Here is a 16,518-nt window from a genome sequence, read left to right on the forward strand (position 1 = left end):
GCTGCTGGTGAAATATTGTAGGGAGCAGCTCTCCTTTTGCTCAGAGAGACAGAGGAGAAAGAGACCACCCTCTTGTGTAGCTCTCTTGCCCTTATTATAGAACAGGTGATATTTGTCTCTCCTTTAGAAACTAGACTGTCACTGAAGAAGGTAGGGCTGTGTGTGGGTGTATGTGCAGTATATGGTGAGTTAGCCTGTGTGACTGTTTGCTGTGTATTTTGTCCTTGGCTTATATTATGTCTTTTTAAAACAATCTCTTTTTTAAATGCATATATATTGAATCTAGATGGGTGGTACTGATGAACCTATTTGCAGGGCAGCAATGGAGATGCAGACATAGAGAACAGACTTGTGGACATAGTTAAGGAGATGGTGGGACGAATTGGGAGAATAGTATTGAAACATATACTTTACCATATGTAAAATGGATGGCCAGGATGATACAGGGAGCTCACTGGTGCTCTGTAACAACCTAGATAGGTGGGAGGTTCAAGAGGGAGAGAACGTGTGTATACTTACGGCTGATTCATGTTGATTTTTGTCAGAAACCAACACCATATTGTAAAGCAGTTATCTTCCAATTAAATTTTTTTTCCTTTCTTTTTAAAATTGAAGTATAATTGATACACAGTGTTCTGTTAGTTTCAGGTATACAGCAAAGTGATTCAGTTACACATATATACATTAAAAAAAAATACTGCTTTCCAGTATGGTTTACCATAGGATATTGAATATAGTTCTATGTGCTATACAGTAGGACCTTGTTGTTTATCCATTCTATATGCTGCTGTTGTTCAGTTGCCCAATTGTGTCTGATTCTCTGCAACACCATGGACTGCAGCATGCCAGGCCTCCATCCCTCACCATCTCCCGAAGCTTGCCCAGATTCATGTATATTGCATCAGTGATGCCATCCAGCCATCTCATCCTCTGATGCCCTCTTCTCCTTCTGCCCTCAAATCTTTCCCAGCATCAGGGACTTTTCCAACGAGTCAGCTGTTTGCATCCGATGGCCAAAATACTGGAGCTTCATCGTCAGTATCAGTTCTTCCAATGAGTATCCTGGGTTGATTTCCTTTAAGATTGACTAGTTTGACCTCCTTGCTGTCCAAGGGACTTTCAGGAGTCTCCTCCAGCACCACATTTTGAAGGCAAAGATTCTTTGGCACTTTGCCTTTCATAACTGTACAGGACCACTGGGAAGACCATAGCCTTGGCTATACCGACCTTGGTCAGCAGAGTAATGTCTCTGCTTTTCAACACACTGTCTAGGTTTGTCATAGCTTTTCTGCCAAGACACAATCATCTTCTGATTTCATGGCTGCAGTCACCATCCTTGGTGATATTAGAGCCCAAGAAGAGGAAATCTTTCACTACTTCCACTTTTTCACCTTCTGTTTGCCATGAAGTAATGGGGCCAGATGCATCGACTATTTAGTTTTAAGCTGGCTCTTTCACTATCCTTCTTCACCCTCATCAAGAGGCTCTTTAGTTCTTCGCTTTCTGCCGTTTAAGTGGTATCATCAGCATATCTGAGGCTGTTGATGTTTCTCCCACCTATCTTGATTCTAGCTTGTAACTCATCCAGCCCAGCATTTCTCATGATGTGCTCAGTGTATAGGTTAAACAAACAGGGTGACAGCAGACAGCCCTGTCGTAGTCCTCTCTTAATCTTGAACCAATCAGTTGTTCCATACAGGATTCTAACTGTTGCTTCTTGACTGGTGTACAGGTTTCACAGAAGACAGGTAAGATGGTCTGACATTCCCATCTCTTGAAGAGCTTTCCACAGTTTGTTATGATCCACACAAAGGCTTTAACGTAGTCGATGAAACAGAGGTAGTTGTTTTCCTGGAATTTCCTTGCTTTCTTTATGATCCAGCAAATGTTGGCAATTTGATCTTTGGTTCCTCTGCCTTTTCTAAACCCAACTTGGACATCTGGAAGTTCTTGGTTCGCATAATGCTGAAGCCTCCCATGCAAGATTTTAAGTGTGACCTTACTAGCATGGGAGATGAATGCAATTGTCTGACGGTTAGCAAATTCTTCAGTACTACTGTTCTTGGGAATTGGTATGAGGATTGACTTTTCCAGTCTTGTGGCCACTGCTGGGTCTTCCAAATTTGCTGACATATTGAATGCAACATCTTGATGGCATTATCTTTTAGGGTTTTAAATAGCTCTACTGGAATTCCATGGCATCCATGAATTTTATTAATAGCAGTGCTACCTTAGACCCACTTGACTTCACACTCCAGAATGTCTGGCTCTGGGTGACTGACCACACCATCGTAGTAATCCAGTTCATTAAGTGTAGTAATGCAGTTCATTAAGATCGTTTTGGCACAGTGCTTTGTGTATTCTTTCCATCTCTTCTTGATCTCTTCAGCATCTACTAGATCTCTACCACTTTTGCCCTTTATTGTGCTCATCTTTGAGTGAAATGTTCCCTTGATATCTCCAATTTTCCTGAAGAGATCTCTAGTCTTTCCCCTTGTGTTGTTTTCTTCTAGTTTTATGCACTGTTCATTGAAGAAGGCCTTCTTGTCTCTCCGTGCTGTTCTTTGGAAATCTGCGTTTAGTTGGATGTACCTCTCCTTTTCTCCCTTGCTTTTTGCTTCTCTTCTTCAGCAATTTGTAAAGCCTCCTCAGATAATCACTGTGCCTTCTTCCTTTTCTTTTTCATTTGGGATGATTTTGTTCACTGCCTCCTATATAGTATTACAGACTTACATCCATAGTTCTTCAGGCACACTGTTTACTAGATACAATCCTTTGAATCTATTCGTTACCTCTTTGCGTATTCATAGTGGACTTGATTTAAGTCATACCTGATTGGCCTAGTGGTTTTCCCCACTGTCTTTAGTTTAAGCCTGAACTTTGTGATGAGGAGCTGATGATCTGAGCCATAGTCAGCTCCAGCTTGTTGGTGTTGACTTCACACAGCTTCTCCAGCTACAAAGAATGTCATCAGTTTGATTTCGGTGTTGACAGTTTGGTGGAGTCCACGTGTAAAGTCATCTCTTGTGTTGTTGAAAGGGGTGTTTGCTATGACCAGTGCATTCTCTTGGCAGAATTCAGTTAGCCTTTACCCTGCTTCATTTTGTTTTCCAAGGCCAGACTTGCCTATTAACTCCAGGTATCTCTTGACTTCCTGCTTTTTGCATTCCAATCCCCAACGATGAGTAGAACATCTGTTTTTGATGTTATTTCTAACAGCTCTTCTAGGTCTGCAGAGAACTGATCAACTTTAGCTTCTTTGACATGAATGGTAGGGGCATAGACTTGAATTACCGTGATGTTCAATGGCTTGCCTTGGAAACATACTGAGATCATTCTGTCATTTTTGAGGTTGCACCCAAATACTACATTTCAGACTCTTTTGTTGATTATGAGGACTATTCCATTTCTTCTATGAGATTCTTGCCCACAGTAGTAGATATAATGGTCATCTGAATTAAATTCACCCATTCCTGTGCATTTTAGTTCACTGATTCCTAAGATGTTGATGTTTCTTCTTACCATCTCCTGCTTGACCATGTCCAGTTTACCTAGATTCATGGACCTAACATTCCAGGTTCCTATGCAGTACTGTTCTTTGCATCAGATTTTACTTTCGTCACTAGACACATCCATGACTGAGCATCGTTTCTGCTTTGGTCCAGCCGCTTCTTTCTTTCTGGGCTGTTAGTAGTCATCCTCCGCTCTTCCCCTGTAGCATCTCGGACACCCTCTGACCGGGGGAACTCATCTTTTGATGTCATATCTTTTTGTCTTTTTATATAGTTCATGAGGTTCTCATGGAAAGTATACTGGGGTGGTTTGCTTTTCCTTCCTCCAGTGGATCACGTTTTGTCAGAAATCTCCACTATGACCCGTCTGTCTTGGGTGGCCTGACACGGCATGGCTCATGGCTTCATTGAGTTAAGCAAGCCCCTTCGCTACAACAAGGCAGTGATCTGTGAAGAGGGGATCCATTGTGTATGCTGCTGCTGCTGCTGCTAAGTCGCTTCAGTTGTGTCCGACTCTGTGCGACCCCATAGACGGCAGCCCACCAGGCTCCGCCGTCCCTGGGATTCTCCAGGCAAGAATACTGGAGTGGGTTGCCATTTCCTTCTCCAGTGCATGAAAGGGAAAAGTGAAAGCGAAGTCGCTCAGTCGTGTCCGACTCCCAGCGACCCCATGGACTGTAGCCCACCAGGCTCCCCCATCCATGGGATTTTCCAGGCAAGAGTACTGGAGTGGGGTGCCATTGCCTTCTCCAGCCATTGTGTATATAACAGCTTAAATCTGCCAACCCCAAGCTCCCATTACATCCTTTCCCCACTGCAAAAGGAGGCCCCTTTTGCAATGACAAGTCTGTTCTCTATCTCTATAATTTTGGTTCATAGATAGGTTCATTTGTGTCATTTTAGATTCCACATGTAAGTGATATATATGGTATTTGGTTTTCTCTTTCTGACTCACTTCACTTGGTATGATAATCTCTGGTTGCATACACGTTGCTGCAGATGGCATTGTTTCGTTCTTGTTATGACTGAGTATTCCCTTGTATGTATGTACCACATCTTTACCTCTTCCTCTGTTGATGGGCATTTAGGTAGTTTTCAAGGCTTGGCTCTTGAGGATAGTGCTGTTATGAGCATAGGGATGCGTGTATCTTTCTGAATTAAGAGTTTTGTCTGGATATATGCCCAGGAGTGGGAGTGCCTAATCATAAATAATTCTATTTTTAGTTTTATGGGAACCTCCATCCTACTTCCCATAGCGGCTGCAGCAATTTACATTCCTTCAAACAGTGTAGAAGGGTTCCCTTTTCTACACACCCTCTCCAGCATTTGTTATTTGTAGAGTTTTTATTGATGGCCATTCTGTCCAGTGTAAGGTGGTACCTCATTGTAGTTTTGAGTTGATTTCGCTAATAATTAGTGATGTTGAGCATCTTTTCATGTGTCTGTCTGGCCAGCCTTTTGATGGGCTGCTCTTAGATCTGGTGCCACTCCCTGGCTGGCCAGTTGTAAGCTGTCATATACAACAGGTTTGCCCAAGACTGCCCGCCTCACCTGGGCCTGGGAGAGGAGGAGCAGGCTGGCTAGGGGCAAGCACTGTACAAGTACAAGCCTAGTCCGTGTGCCAGAGCTAGCTTGGTGTTTTGTAATCATTTCTTTATCAGAGGGAGCTGTTTTCCTTCTCACACTATACAGAGTGTGGTGCAGTTACATATGAATAAATCTTTGACTAATCTTTTTTTTTTTGGTATTTTTTAACAGCTTTACTGGGACATAATTCTCACACCTTATGATTCACTCATTTAAAGTGTACACTTCAGGGACTTCCCTGGTGGTCCAGTGATTTGGACTCTGCCCTTCCATTGCAGGGTCACAGGTTCAATCCCTGACTGGCGAACTAAGATCCCACATGCTGTGCAGTTCGGCCAATAAGTAAATAAATGAATCCTAAAAAAAGTGTGCAATTCAGTGTTCAGTTTCCATGCTCACAGATTTGTGTAGCCATCACCATGGCAGTTTTAGAAAATTTTCATCGCCCTGAAAAGAAGCCCTGCATCCCTTGGCATAATATTTTTTGATTCTGATCACGGGTGTCATGCTTGCCTACTGCCACGCTGTTCTAGTGAGGCCTCTGACTTTCCATGTTCTCCCTTCCTCATTTTTCCTCCCTCTTGCTGACTGTTATGAACCATAGTATTTAGCACTTTCTGTGTGTTTTTACATTTCTATTTTTTTTTAATATAACCTGGAAAGTCTTTTTTTAAAAACCACTGTTAATTCTGTTATTTATTTTTTTCTTTGGTTGTGCTGGATCGTTGCTGCTGTGTGCAGGTTTTCTCTAGTTGCAGTGAGCAGAGCTACTCTTCATTGCGGTACACGGGCCTCTCCTCTCGGTAGCTTCTCTTGTGGAGCACGGGCTCCAGGGCGCTTATGTTTCAGTAGCGGCATGTGAGATCTTCCTGGACCAGGGTTTGAACCCATGACTTCTGCAGTGGGAGGCGGATTCTTTACCACTGAGCCACCAGGGAAGCCCTTTCCATTTCTATTTTAATGTTGGTTTTTCTCAGAATGTAAGCTTTTTGGAGGCAGGGATTTTTGCCTTGGTTCAGTTGAGTTCAGTCGCTCAGTTGTGTCTGACTCTTTGTGACTCCATGGACGGTACCACGCCAGGCTTCCCTGTCTGTCACCAACTCCTGGAGCTTGCTCAAACTCATGTCCATCGAATCAGTGATGCCATCCAACCATCTCATCCTCTGTCATCCCCTTCTCCTCCTGCCTTCAATCTTTCCCAGCATCAGGGTCTTTTCAAATGAGTCAATTCTTCACATCAGGTGGCCAAAGTATTGGAGTTTCAGCTTCAGCATCAGTCCTTCCAATGAATATTCAGGACTGATTTCCTTTAGGATTGACTGGTTGGATCTCCTTGCAGTCCAAGGGACTTTCAAGAGTCTTCTCCAACACCATAGTTCAAAAACATCTATTCTTCGATGCTCAGCTCTTTATAGTCCAACTCTTACATCCATTCATGACTGCTGGAAAAACCAAAGCTTTGACTAGATGGACTTTTGTTGGCAAAGTAATGTCTCTGTTTTTTAATATGCTGTCTAGTTTGGTCATAGCTTTTATTCCAGGGAGCAAGCATCTTTTAATTTCATGGCTGCAGTCACCATCTGCAGTGATTTTGGAGCCCCAAAAAGTAGTCTGTCACTGTTTCCACTGTTTCCCCATCTATTTGCCATTAAGTGATGGGACCAGATGCCATGATCTGAATGTTGAGTCTTAAGCCAACTTTTTCACTCTCCTCTTTCACTTTCATCAAGAGGCTCTCTTTTGCTTTCTGTTCTTGCCCACAGTATTAGATATAATCGTCATCTGAGTTAAATTCACCCATTCCAGTCCATTTCAGTTCACTGTCTCTTAAAATGTCGATATTCTTGCCATCTCCTGTTTGACCACTTCCAGTTTGCCTTGATTCATGGAGCTAACATTCCAGGTTCCTATGCAATATTGCTCTTTACAGCTTTGGGCTTTACTTCCATCACCAGTCACATCCACAGCTGGGTGTTGTTTTTGCTTTGGCTCCGTCTCTTCATTCTTTCTGGAGTTATTTCTCCACTGATCTCCAGTAGCATATTGGGCGTATACTCACCTGGGGAGTTCATCTTTCAGTGTCCTATCTCTTTGCCTTTTCATACTGTTTATGGGGTTCTCAAGGCAAGAATGCTGAAGGGGTTTGCCATTTCCCTTCTCCAGCGGACCACATTTTGTCAGAATTCTCCACCATGCCCCGTCAGTCTTGGGTGGCCCTACATGGCATTGCTTATAGTTTCATTGAGTTCAACAAGGCTGTGGTCCATGTGATCAGTTTGATTAGTTTTCTGTGATTGTGGTTTTCATTCTGTTGGCTCTCTGATGGATAAGGATAAGAAACTTATGGAAGCTTCCTGATGGGAGAGACTGACTGAGGGGGAAACTGGGTCTTGCTTGGATAGGCGGGGCCATGCTCAGTAAATCTTTAATCCAATTTTCTGTTGATGGGCGGGGCTGTGTTCCCTCTCTCTTTGACCTGAGGCCAAACTATGTTGGAGGTAATGAAGATAATTTCGACCTCCTTGAAAAAAGGTCCCTTGTTTAGGTCCTATTTTAGATAGTTTTTTTGTCTTAAAATATCTAGAATACCATAAAGATTCAGTTATTTGCTGAATGAATGAATTATGAGTGATCAGTTTATTAATTTGTGCTAAGAACTTGCTTGAGAGCTACTATCTTTAGTTTATTCCCATAAGAATTTCAGCTCAGAGATGAAATAACTTGCCCCAAGTAGGTAACTGGCAGAGCAGATTGGTGAATCTCAGTTTAGCTCATTGCTGTCTAGTGACAATATAATGTAAGCCACCCATGGGGCTTCCCAGGTGGCTCAGTGGTAAAGAATCTGCCTGCCAGTGTGGGAGCTGAAAGAGACACAGGTTCAATCCCTGGGTCAGGAAGATCCCCTGGAGGAGGGCATGGCAACCCACTCCAGTATTCTTGCCTGGAAAATTCCATGGGCAGAGGAGCCTGGCAGGCTACAATACCTGTGGTCGGAAAGAGGCACAGCTGATCACTGCTCATGGACTCCACACACACGCAAGCCATGCATATAATTTACATTTTGTTAGTAAGGTAATTAAAAAGTGAAAAGAAACAGGCGAAATGTATAGATTTCATTAATCTAGCACATTCAAAGTATTATTATCTCAACGTAAACATTGTAATCAGTATAAAAATTGTCTTCTGCTTTTTTTTCAAACCAAATTTTTGTAAGCCATTGTGTATTTTATGCTAATGGTAACTATCCATGGAGACCAGCCACATTTCTGGGGCTGAAGAGTTGCACCTGCGTAATGACTTTTCTGTTGGGAGCCTAGCTCTAACTGACATCAAATCTCATGGTCCTGCCTCTGTCCCTTGCTGCTTCCCAGCGTTCAAGCTGACATTCCTTTCCAGTTTGGGAAGATGACAACAGGACCCACACCTGACGTTTCTTGAGGCTGATCTCATGCAGAAGGGTTAGGTCACGTGCTTATTAACTCCTGTGATTTTTCAGAAGAACTCAAGGAGGTCAGTATGTCAGGTTCCAGATTTTGTCCAGTAAGCAGAGATGTTTTACAGACAATGGAATGGATATCTAGAGGCTTAACAGCTTGTCTGAATTTACAAGGTTTCCACTTGGCAGGGTCAGGTGTAGAATCCAGCTCACGTGGTGCTTGGGATGGTCCTTCAACATAAAGTTTGTCCCGCAGGTCTATAATTGGCCCAAGGGACTCACTCTGTCTGAGAAACCCAGAGGGTCTGTGTTGCTGATTTCAGTCTATGTACATTTGGACCCCTCCCATTTTTTCTCTTTAAAAAAAAAAAAACTTATTTATTTGACTGTGCCAGGTCTTAGTTGTGGCATGTGGGATCTAGTTCTATGCATGAGTGCTCAGTCGTATCTGACTTTGCGACCCCATAGACTGTAGCCCACCAGGCTCTGCTATCCATGGAATTTTCCAGGCAAGTGTACTGATCAGGGATTGAACCCAGAGCCCCCTGCATTAGGAGCGCAGAGCCTTAACCGGTGGTCCTCCAGGGAAGTCTTCTCTTGTTTTGGACAGTCCCTCCTCCTCTACTGGAATGCACTTGTTGGATTTCTTTTTTCAGACTGAGTTCCTGGTAAGGCTTTCTTATTTCCCCAAATTCTCCCCTGGAAGTTCCCTGCCCTGTCCCTTTCCTGACAAATAACTTCAAACAGTCTTTTGAGAAAAAGATATGTTAATTTGTTGACTTGACTCTCTGAGGGCCCGTTCATTAGTTGGCAGCACAGAACTAGGTGAAAGAAAGATTTCTCCTTTGTGGCTGGTTCCCTGCCCTCCCGGTTGGAGGGGGCTCTCTGGATGTCTTCTGGGCGGGAGGGGTGAGCCTGCAGCTGTGTGGGCGCTGGGTGGGGCTGTCAGGGGTTGAGAGCTGGCAGTTCTTGCCAGGCTTGCGGAAACTATGTGGATTGGAACAAAAGGCTGGGTGTAAAGTTAAGAACCCTGAACTGAGAGCTGGAAAAGAGCTGCCTGTGGGTGATTGTGTCTGAGAGGCAGAGTATTTGATACGTTAAGGTTTCCTCTTTCCAGTATCCTGGAGTTAAATTTGTTGAGCACACTTTAAGTCTTTTCTTGGGTTTTCCCTTTTAATAAGTAGTTTCTTCACTGACCTCAGCTGAGTTTTGTGTGTGTGGCTGGGGTGGGTGGGGCAATAGCATTTAATTCAAACCACATGAATCTGCAGCATGACCTAGTAGTTCCTGTCTGATTGAAAACTTAGTGTTTGGATTTATTCCACTTTCTCTTCATCGGAGAAGCAGCAGTCTTTTATGAATGGAAGGAACACTTTGGGTGGGGGAGGTTAGTCATTGCATCAGACTTTTGAATTAATCCACTATAAAATGGAATTGCATGGATTTCTGGAGCATATAAAAGCAAGCAGCATGAATTGGGAAATTGGTCCATTTAAGATGTGTGGATTAGTTTGCCTTATGTAATATGGGACTCTTACTAAGATTTTGTGCTAATTAGTGCTGATTTTAAGGTGATTTTAAGCAGTTTCCTAGCACAGAAGGAAAAAAGCTGAGTGAGTTCACTTGTAAGTTGCATTTGCTTCAGTCATTAGAGCAGCAGCAGCATCTTTTCTTGGGTCCATTCTCTTGACTCTGATTTTCATACTGATACCTAGATGGGAAACTGCCAGGTGCTCCCCTTTGAGAAACTGATTCCTTTTGAAATAGAAAATGATACCAATTAATGAAATTATCTTGTAACAAATTATACTTTTTAGCAGTGGTATTTTTTCTTTTTCAACTTCATTGAGGTAGACAATATTGAGCAACCAGTTATTGAGCAACCAGTCTGATTGCATGAAGCCACTTATACACAGATTTTTTTCTAATAAATATTTACTACAGTACTGAATGGTCTGTGATTGGTTCTGAATCTGGGGGTGCAGAGTCACCTGTGTGGAGAGGTGACTAAAGTTACATGAAGGTTTTAACTGCATGGGGGTTGGCACCCCAAACTTCCCAAGCTGTTCAAGGCTCAACTGTAATTGACAAAATTGTAAGATATTGAAAGTGTGCAACAAAATGATTTGATATATGTGTACATTATGAAGGATCCCCCTCCAAATTGATACATTTCATTATATAAAATATAATATTTTATATAATATATATTATGTAATATTTTTATATTATATGTATCTGCTTTAACTAAAGCAGAATGGTAATCTGATAAGGGTGTCAGTTCAGTCACTCAGTCATGTCCGACTCTTTGTGACCCCATGGACTGCAGCACACCAGGCTTCCCGTCGATCACCAACTCCTGGAGCTTGCTCAGACTCATGTCCATCGAATCCGTGAAGCCATCCAACCATCTCATCCTCTGTTGTCGCCTTCTCCTCCTGCCTTCAATCTTTCACAGCATCAGGGTCTTTTCCAATGAGTCAGTTCTTTGCATCAGGTGGCCAAAGTATTGGAGTTTCAGCTTCAGCATCAGTCCTTCCAATGAAAATGGAAAAAGAATGTCAGTGGGGTTGGTGAGACAGCCCCAAAGATGAATGATTTTTTCATTTCTTCATTAAGTGAACTAGGGTGGGGAATAGAGGGTATTGTTACTAATCAAAGAACAGATCTGTGCTACTCACCTATTCTCTGTTGCATTCCCTAGGAATGCTAAAGAATAACAATAACTTTTAACAATAAACCTTGACAGGACACAAGCACAAAGAAAGTAAAATTAGTTAACCAGTCAATGATATTACAGAAAAAAGATCCATATATAAAAGAAGATCCATTGAGAGCCCCCGAGGTGATTCTAGGGTTGGGAATAACTGGGATGGGTCATGAATGGAAGCCTTATATCAAAAGTGGTTCTTGACATTTAGGAAATCAGAAACACTGAGTGCAGTTTCCTGGTCTTCATTCAAATTCTGTCCTGGGTCTTCTCTGTTTGAGAAGCCCTCTGGTAGGCGTAGACTGTTGGGTTTTGAGATCACTGGGCCCTGAATGGGGTTGGACAGGTTTCATGAAAAGTGAGGCATGAACAAGTGTCTGAGTAATGTGTAGAATCCAGAAGAGTGGGTGGGAGAGCAGAAGGTGTGTTTGGGGCATTGAGAGAGTTGGTTTCGGTGGAGGAGTCATGTGAGATGAGGTTGGGAAGGTAGAGGGCCTTCAGCGCTATTTTCGGCAGGTTAGGTTTTACATTGTTAGGCTTGGGGAGACTTGAGTTTCGAGGGCCTGGCCTGAGCAAGCTAGGTCATTAAACATACCCAGTGGGTAGGTGTCCTTGACACAAGGATGTACTGGTTATATGGGAGGTGACTTGGAAAGTACAGTCTTATTTCACATTAGCTCCCAGGAAGTCATAAAATGGTGACACTTGAGCTAAAACTCTCTAAATTTGAAATAGATTCGGCAAGCATTTAAAAAAAATTATTTTTAATGGGAGAAGTTTTTAATTTTTTAAGAACGTTTTGGCCATGCCATGTGGCATGTAGGATCTTGGTTCTCTGACCAGGAATCAAACCCACACCCCCAGCATTGGAAGTATGGAGTCTTAACCACTGCACCACCAAGGAAGTCCTTCAACAAGCATGTATTAAGTGCCTTTTGTACAGCAGATATGCTGAAGCACTCTAAGTTGTTTTCTGAAAGCATGCTGGAATGCTTTGTTGGTAGCATATTTATATATTAATTCCTGCAGACTCATCAGACCTCAGTCCATCAGACCAGGGAGAGAAATAGCAACTGTGACTTTTATTTGTGCGACAATTCTAATGTCACGGTCATGGCTCATTGGAAATGCTTTACTCAGGACATTTCACAGTGGTTTGAGGATCTTGACACATACAATTGTGTCAATACAATATGACTAGAAGAAAACTAGAAGACTGCTGGCCTATTGGGAGTGTTTTAAAAATATATTTAGGGCCATGAATCCTTCGACTAGCTAATAAGAGCAAGAGCTGCCTTTCTGCAAAAACGCATGGAGACATGTAATCTTGCTTATAATTTTAGAACTTTTAAATGTTCTGAAATTAGTTCATAACCCTTGAAGGTCTCATAGAGGCCAAGGTAAGGCTTGGAATAGACTGTGGAGTAACTGTGAGGTCACTTACGTCTTAGGGGAGTGGAGAGGTACAGCTGTCCCAGTCATTTTCTTTTCTTTGATTATTAGCCATAATTCATTACGATCTATGAGTAATTCAATAACTATTTAACAAATAGTTTTTTGGTGAAGCTGGCATAAGCCACAGCTAAGTGTTCCCATATTTTAGTATTATAATTAAGGACATGTCAGAACATCGGTGTGGGTGTGACTTATGCCACATCCATTTTCATTGACAGGCTGCAGAGGAATGGGCATGTCTTTTGTTAGGCCTTTTGAAGTAACACATGAGATAGGAACTAATCCAGCAATTCCCAGTGTGTTTCAGGGGTGGGACGGGGGAATGCTAGTGCTGATAGAAAGAAGCTGCTTGAAATCAGCATCTGAAGTAAACGTCGTTCTGTAACTCATGACGTGTTCTGTCCTGTCTTGGGAATATGTAGTACATGTGATTATATTAAAGGAAGTAGGGCAGTAAAGAAGCCTATTTAGTGTGGTTTAAGCTTATTGATTATTGACTTTCTTTAGCTAGGACCTCTCTTCTCAAACCTGTCTAACTTCTCAAAGATAAATATTGCAGAGTATTAATTTAACTTACTATAATTAAAGTTGACTGCATGAAATACACAGGAAGCCTTAATGTTGTGTGAGCTGCATTTGTTTTTTAACCCTACATGGAAGGAATTATGTAGACACTCTGGATGATAACTTTATCTCTCTGCAAATCTAGTGTCAGAATTTTGAGTAACATTGTGAGATGACTGAGATCTGCCTATCACTACTTTTAAAAAGAAGAGCTGTATTTGCTCCTGTAAAGAAGACAGAATATTTCAAGAAGTTATCAAGAATCGTGTTAAAGATAAAATGAAAAACTTCACAGTTTTTGTCTTCTAACCTGTGGCTTCTGCTCAACTGGGGTCTTTTCTTTCCCCAGAATGAATTGCAAATTTGAAAGCAGTCATAATGGGGGTAGGGGATCGGAGAATAACATATTTGAATGCTCAAGAGAACTGCTGTTAAATAATAAGACCAATAAATTAGAGTATTTTACTTATGAAGGAGCCCAAATAAATGATGATAGAATCATGAAGTATATTATTTATGAATATACTGGGGTATGACTCTTCCCCCCAAAATGGTGTAAGTCTTAAGGCATGAAAATTACAGTGTAATTAATGGATTATTCCTTTTTTTATCATTATTTTTTTAAATGCTTGGCTGTGCAGGGTCTTAGTTGTGTCGTGTGGGATCTCTCCTTGTGGTGCATGGACTCCATGACTGTGGCTCTCAGACTTGGTTGCTCCACGGTGTGTGGAATCTTAGTTTCCTCACCAGAGGTTGAACCTGTGTGACCCCTGCCTTGGAAGGCGGATTATTGATCAACAGGGAAGTCCCAGATGATTCCTTCTTAATAGTTTATTAACTATTTCAGGATGATTTTCAAACATCTAATGGATTGGATCACATATCAAACACTGGATAAACATCTGTGATTGAGCTCTGAATATTCAGGGAAGGGTAGGATGTGGCACCTGCCCCTGAGAGGCTCATGATTTTGGTGGAAGTTGCTTTCTCCACGCCGTTTCCCTCTGGGTGGTGTCTTTTTCCCTTTCTAGGCCCTCTCTCCTCCAAACCCCTCCTAACCCCCCGCCCCCCACGCGACTATTGCGCTCAACTCTTGCCAGCCTGCTTTCAGGCTGAGTGGGTTATGTAGAGAGGAGTGTGGCGGTATGTATTTTGCCTTCTTGTATTGTCAAACACTCCTTGATGGTTTCCAGTGTCTGGAAACATTGTGAACCTATGGCCAAATAATCGTAAAGGCCCTCTATTTTAACATCAGTGTACAGACGTGTCAGTGACCTACCGTGGATTCCTATCACAGCAGTCTCCCTATTTAAGAAAAAGCCTTTCCAGTTTTGGATTTAATGAATTTTGCTTACTACGTTTTCTCAGGAAGAAGAAGCTTGAGCATATTTTCATTATGAAAGTGTTCATTCCAGGAAGCTTCTCTGCCAAGTTTTCTGTTTTTTTTTCCCAAACATACGTTTGCCATTTTTGAGTTGAAATGGGTGATGGAAACTGTGGAAACTAAAAGAATGAGATGTCAACTTTTATGTGTTTTGAACATTTTGATTTAAATATTGTATCAGTACTTAAGTACTTAAAAATAGGGGAAAGTAAATTATGCAGTGGTGATACCATCATTGCTCTCAGGAACTGCAGAGTAGCTTAAGGTACCACTGATCTGTTTCAATGATGAGGCATTTTCTCACCAGGGTAGTAGTTCTGGTCTTCAGGAGAATTAGTAAATGTGCTTGAGGAAGTAAGGAAAAATGAAAGTTATCCATCATGGCTTGTAATTTTAAAGTTAAGGTAAATCCCTAATTAGAAATTAAGTATGCATTTTATATGGATCTAAGTCTTTATATATATCTGTACTCTGTATTGTTTTAATCATAAAAGTGAAAATGAAAGTTGCTTAGTCATGTCTGACTCTTTGCGGCCCCATGGACTATACAGTCCATGAGACATACATTAAAAACAAACCATGCATCAAGTCTTTTCTTTTAAATTCAAGCCACAGAGCTTTTCTTTATATAGTAAAGTCCCTGTTAGCTGGCACTCTTACCCTGGAATTTCCCTGCGTTGAGGTTCTTTCTGTAGTGATGATTAATACTCATAATAATTACCCCGAGGATCCTTGAAAACCTCTTTGAGTCATCAAAGATTAAATTATATTTAAGTCCTAGCTGTCATGTCACAAATTTAATGCCTTCTAATGGTTTGAAAATTGAACATCTGTTTGTAATATTTTTTTTCTCCTGGTGGAAATGCCCCATTTGCTTGCATAAGAAACCGTAGGATGGATGCTCTGGTGGGACCTGTTTTCCTTTGTTATCCTGGTTAGAAAAAAGCAGTGGCTGGAATTAAGGACAGTTCCGAGGTAAGAAAACAGGAAGTGCCTCCCACCTTCCCCTGACCATGGTTTGTGGAGCACAGCGTTGAACTAAGAATGATGAAAATGAAGGGTATTGAAAAGTCATTCTGTCTTTTATGCACGGATTCTAGATCACAAGGTCTCGAAGAAAGCAGGGAAAAGGTGTGGCTGTCACCTTTGATCCCACGGAGATGGAGGTGTACAGCAGCATATGCTACCTCTGTTCTCTCTGTTCACCTCAAGCACTGAGTCTGACCTGTGTCATCTCATCAATTATGTGACTGGGGCATTTCCCTCAGTTTTGAACTTAACTTCAAACAATAGAATCACAGATGCAGTTGTTGTTGTTATTTAGTTGCTAAGTTGTATGTGACTCTCCTGTGACCCCATGGACTGTCGCCCGCCAGGCTCGTCTGTCCTAGGCAGGAGACAGAGATTCTCCAGGCAAGAATACTGGAGTGGGTTGCCATGCCTTCCTCCAAGAGATCTTCCTGACCCAGAGATTGAACCTGCATCTCTTGCATCACACCTGGGTCTTCCTGCATTGCAGGCAGATTCTTTTCAAGATACTGTACTGTAATATTAAAAATGTTTTCTTTATTTTTTGTTTTTATGTATTATTATTGTAAAAAGTATTATAAAGCTATTACGTTACTATATAGCCTATTATGTTAGTTGGGTATGTAGGCTAACTTCGGACTGAAGAACAAATTGGACTAATGAATACGCTGTAAGATCGGAACCCATTCATATGTAGGGGACTTACTGTGCATGTGAATAACGAAATCACTTTGCTGTGTACCTGAAACTAATACAACATTGTAAATCATCTGTGTACTTCGGAAAAAAAAAAAAAGTAGCCAGTATTTATGGAGCACCTGCTTTGTGCCAGTGCTCAACT

The 16,518-nt window shown here is 41.8% G+C and overlaps 1 protein-coding gene across 4 annotated transcripts in view; it reads left to right on the forward strand.

The window, feature by feature from the left end:
• The window catches only part of ARHGAP10 (Rho GTPase activating protein 10), a 358,841-nt gene that overhangs the window by 23,640 nt on the left and 318,683 nt on the right, over positions 1-16,518 (forward strand). The window lies entirely within an intron of this gene.

The sequence above is a fragment of the Giraffa tippelskirchi genome, chromosome 11 (assembly GCF_054371585.1).
Source record: "Giraffa tippelskirchi isolate mGirTip1 chromosome 11, T2T-mGirTip1v1.2.pri, whole genome shotgun sequence".
Taxonomy (NCBI): domain Eukaryota; kingdom Metazoa; phylum Chordata; class Mammalia; order Artiodactyla; family Giraffidae; genus Giraffa; species Giraffa tippelskirchi.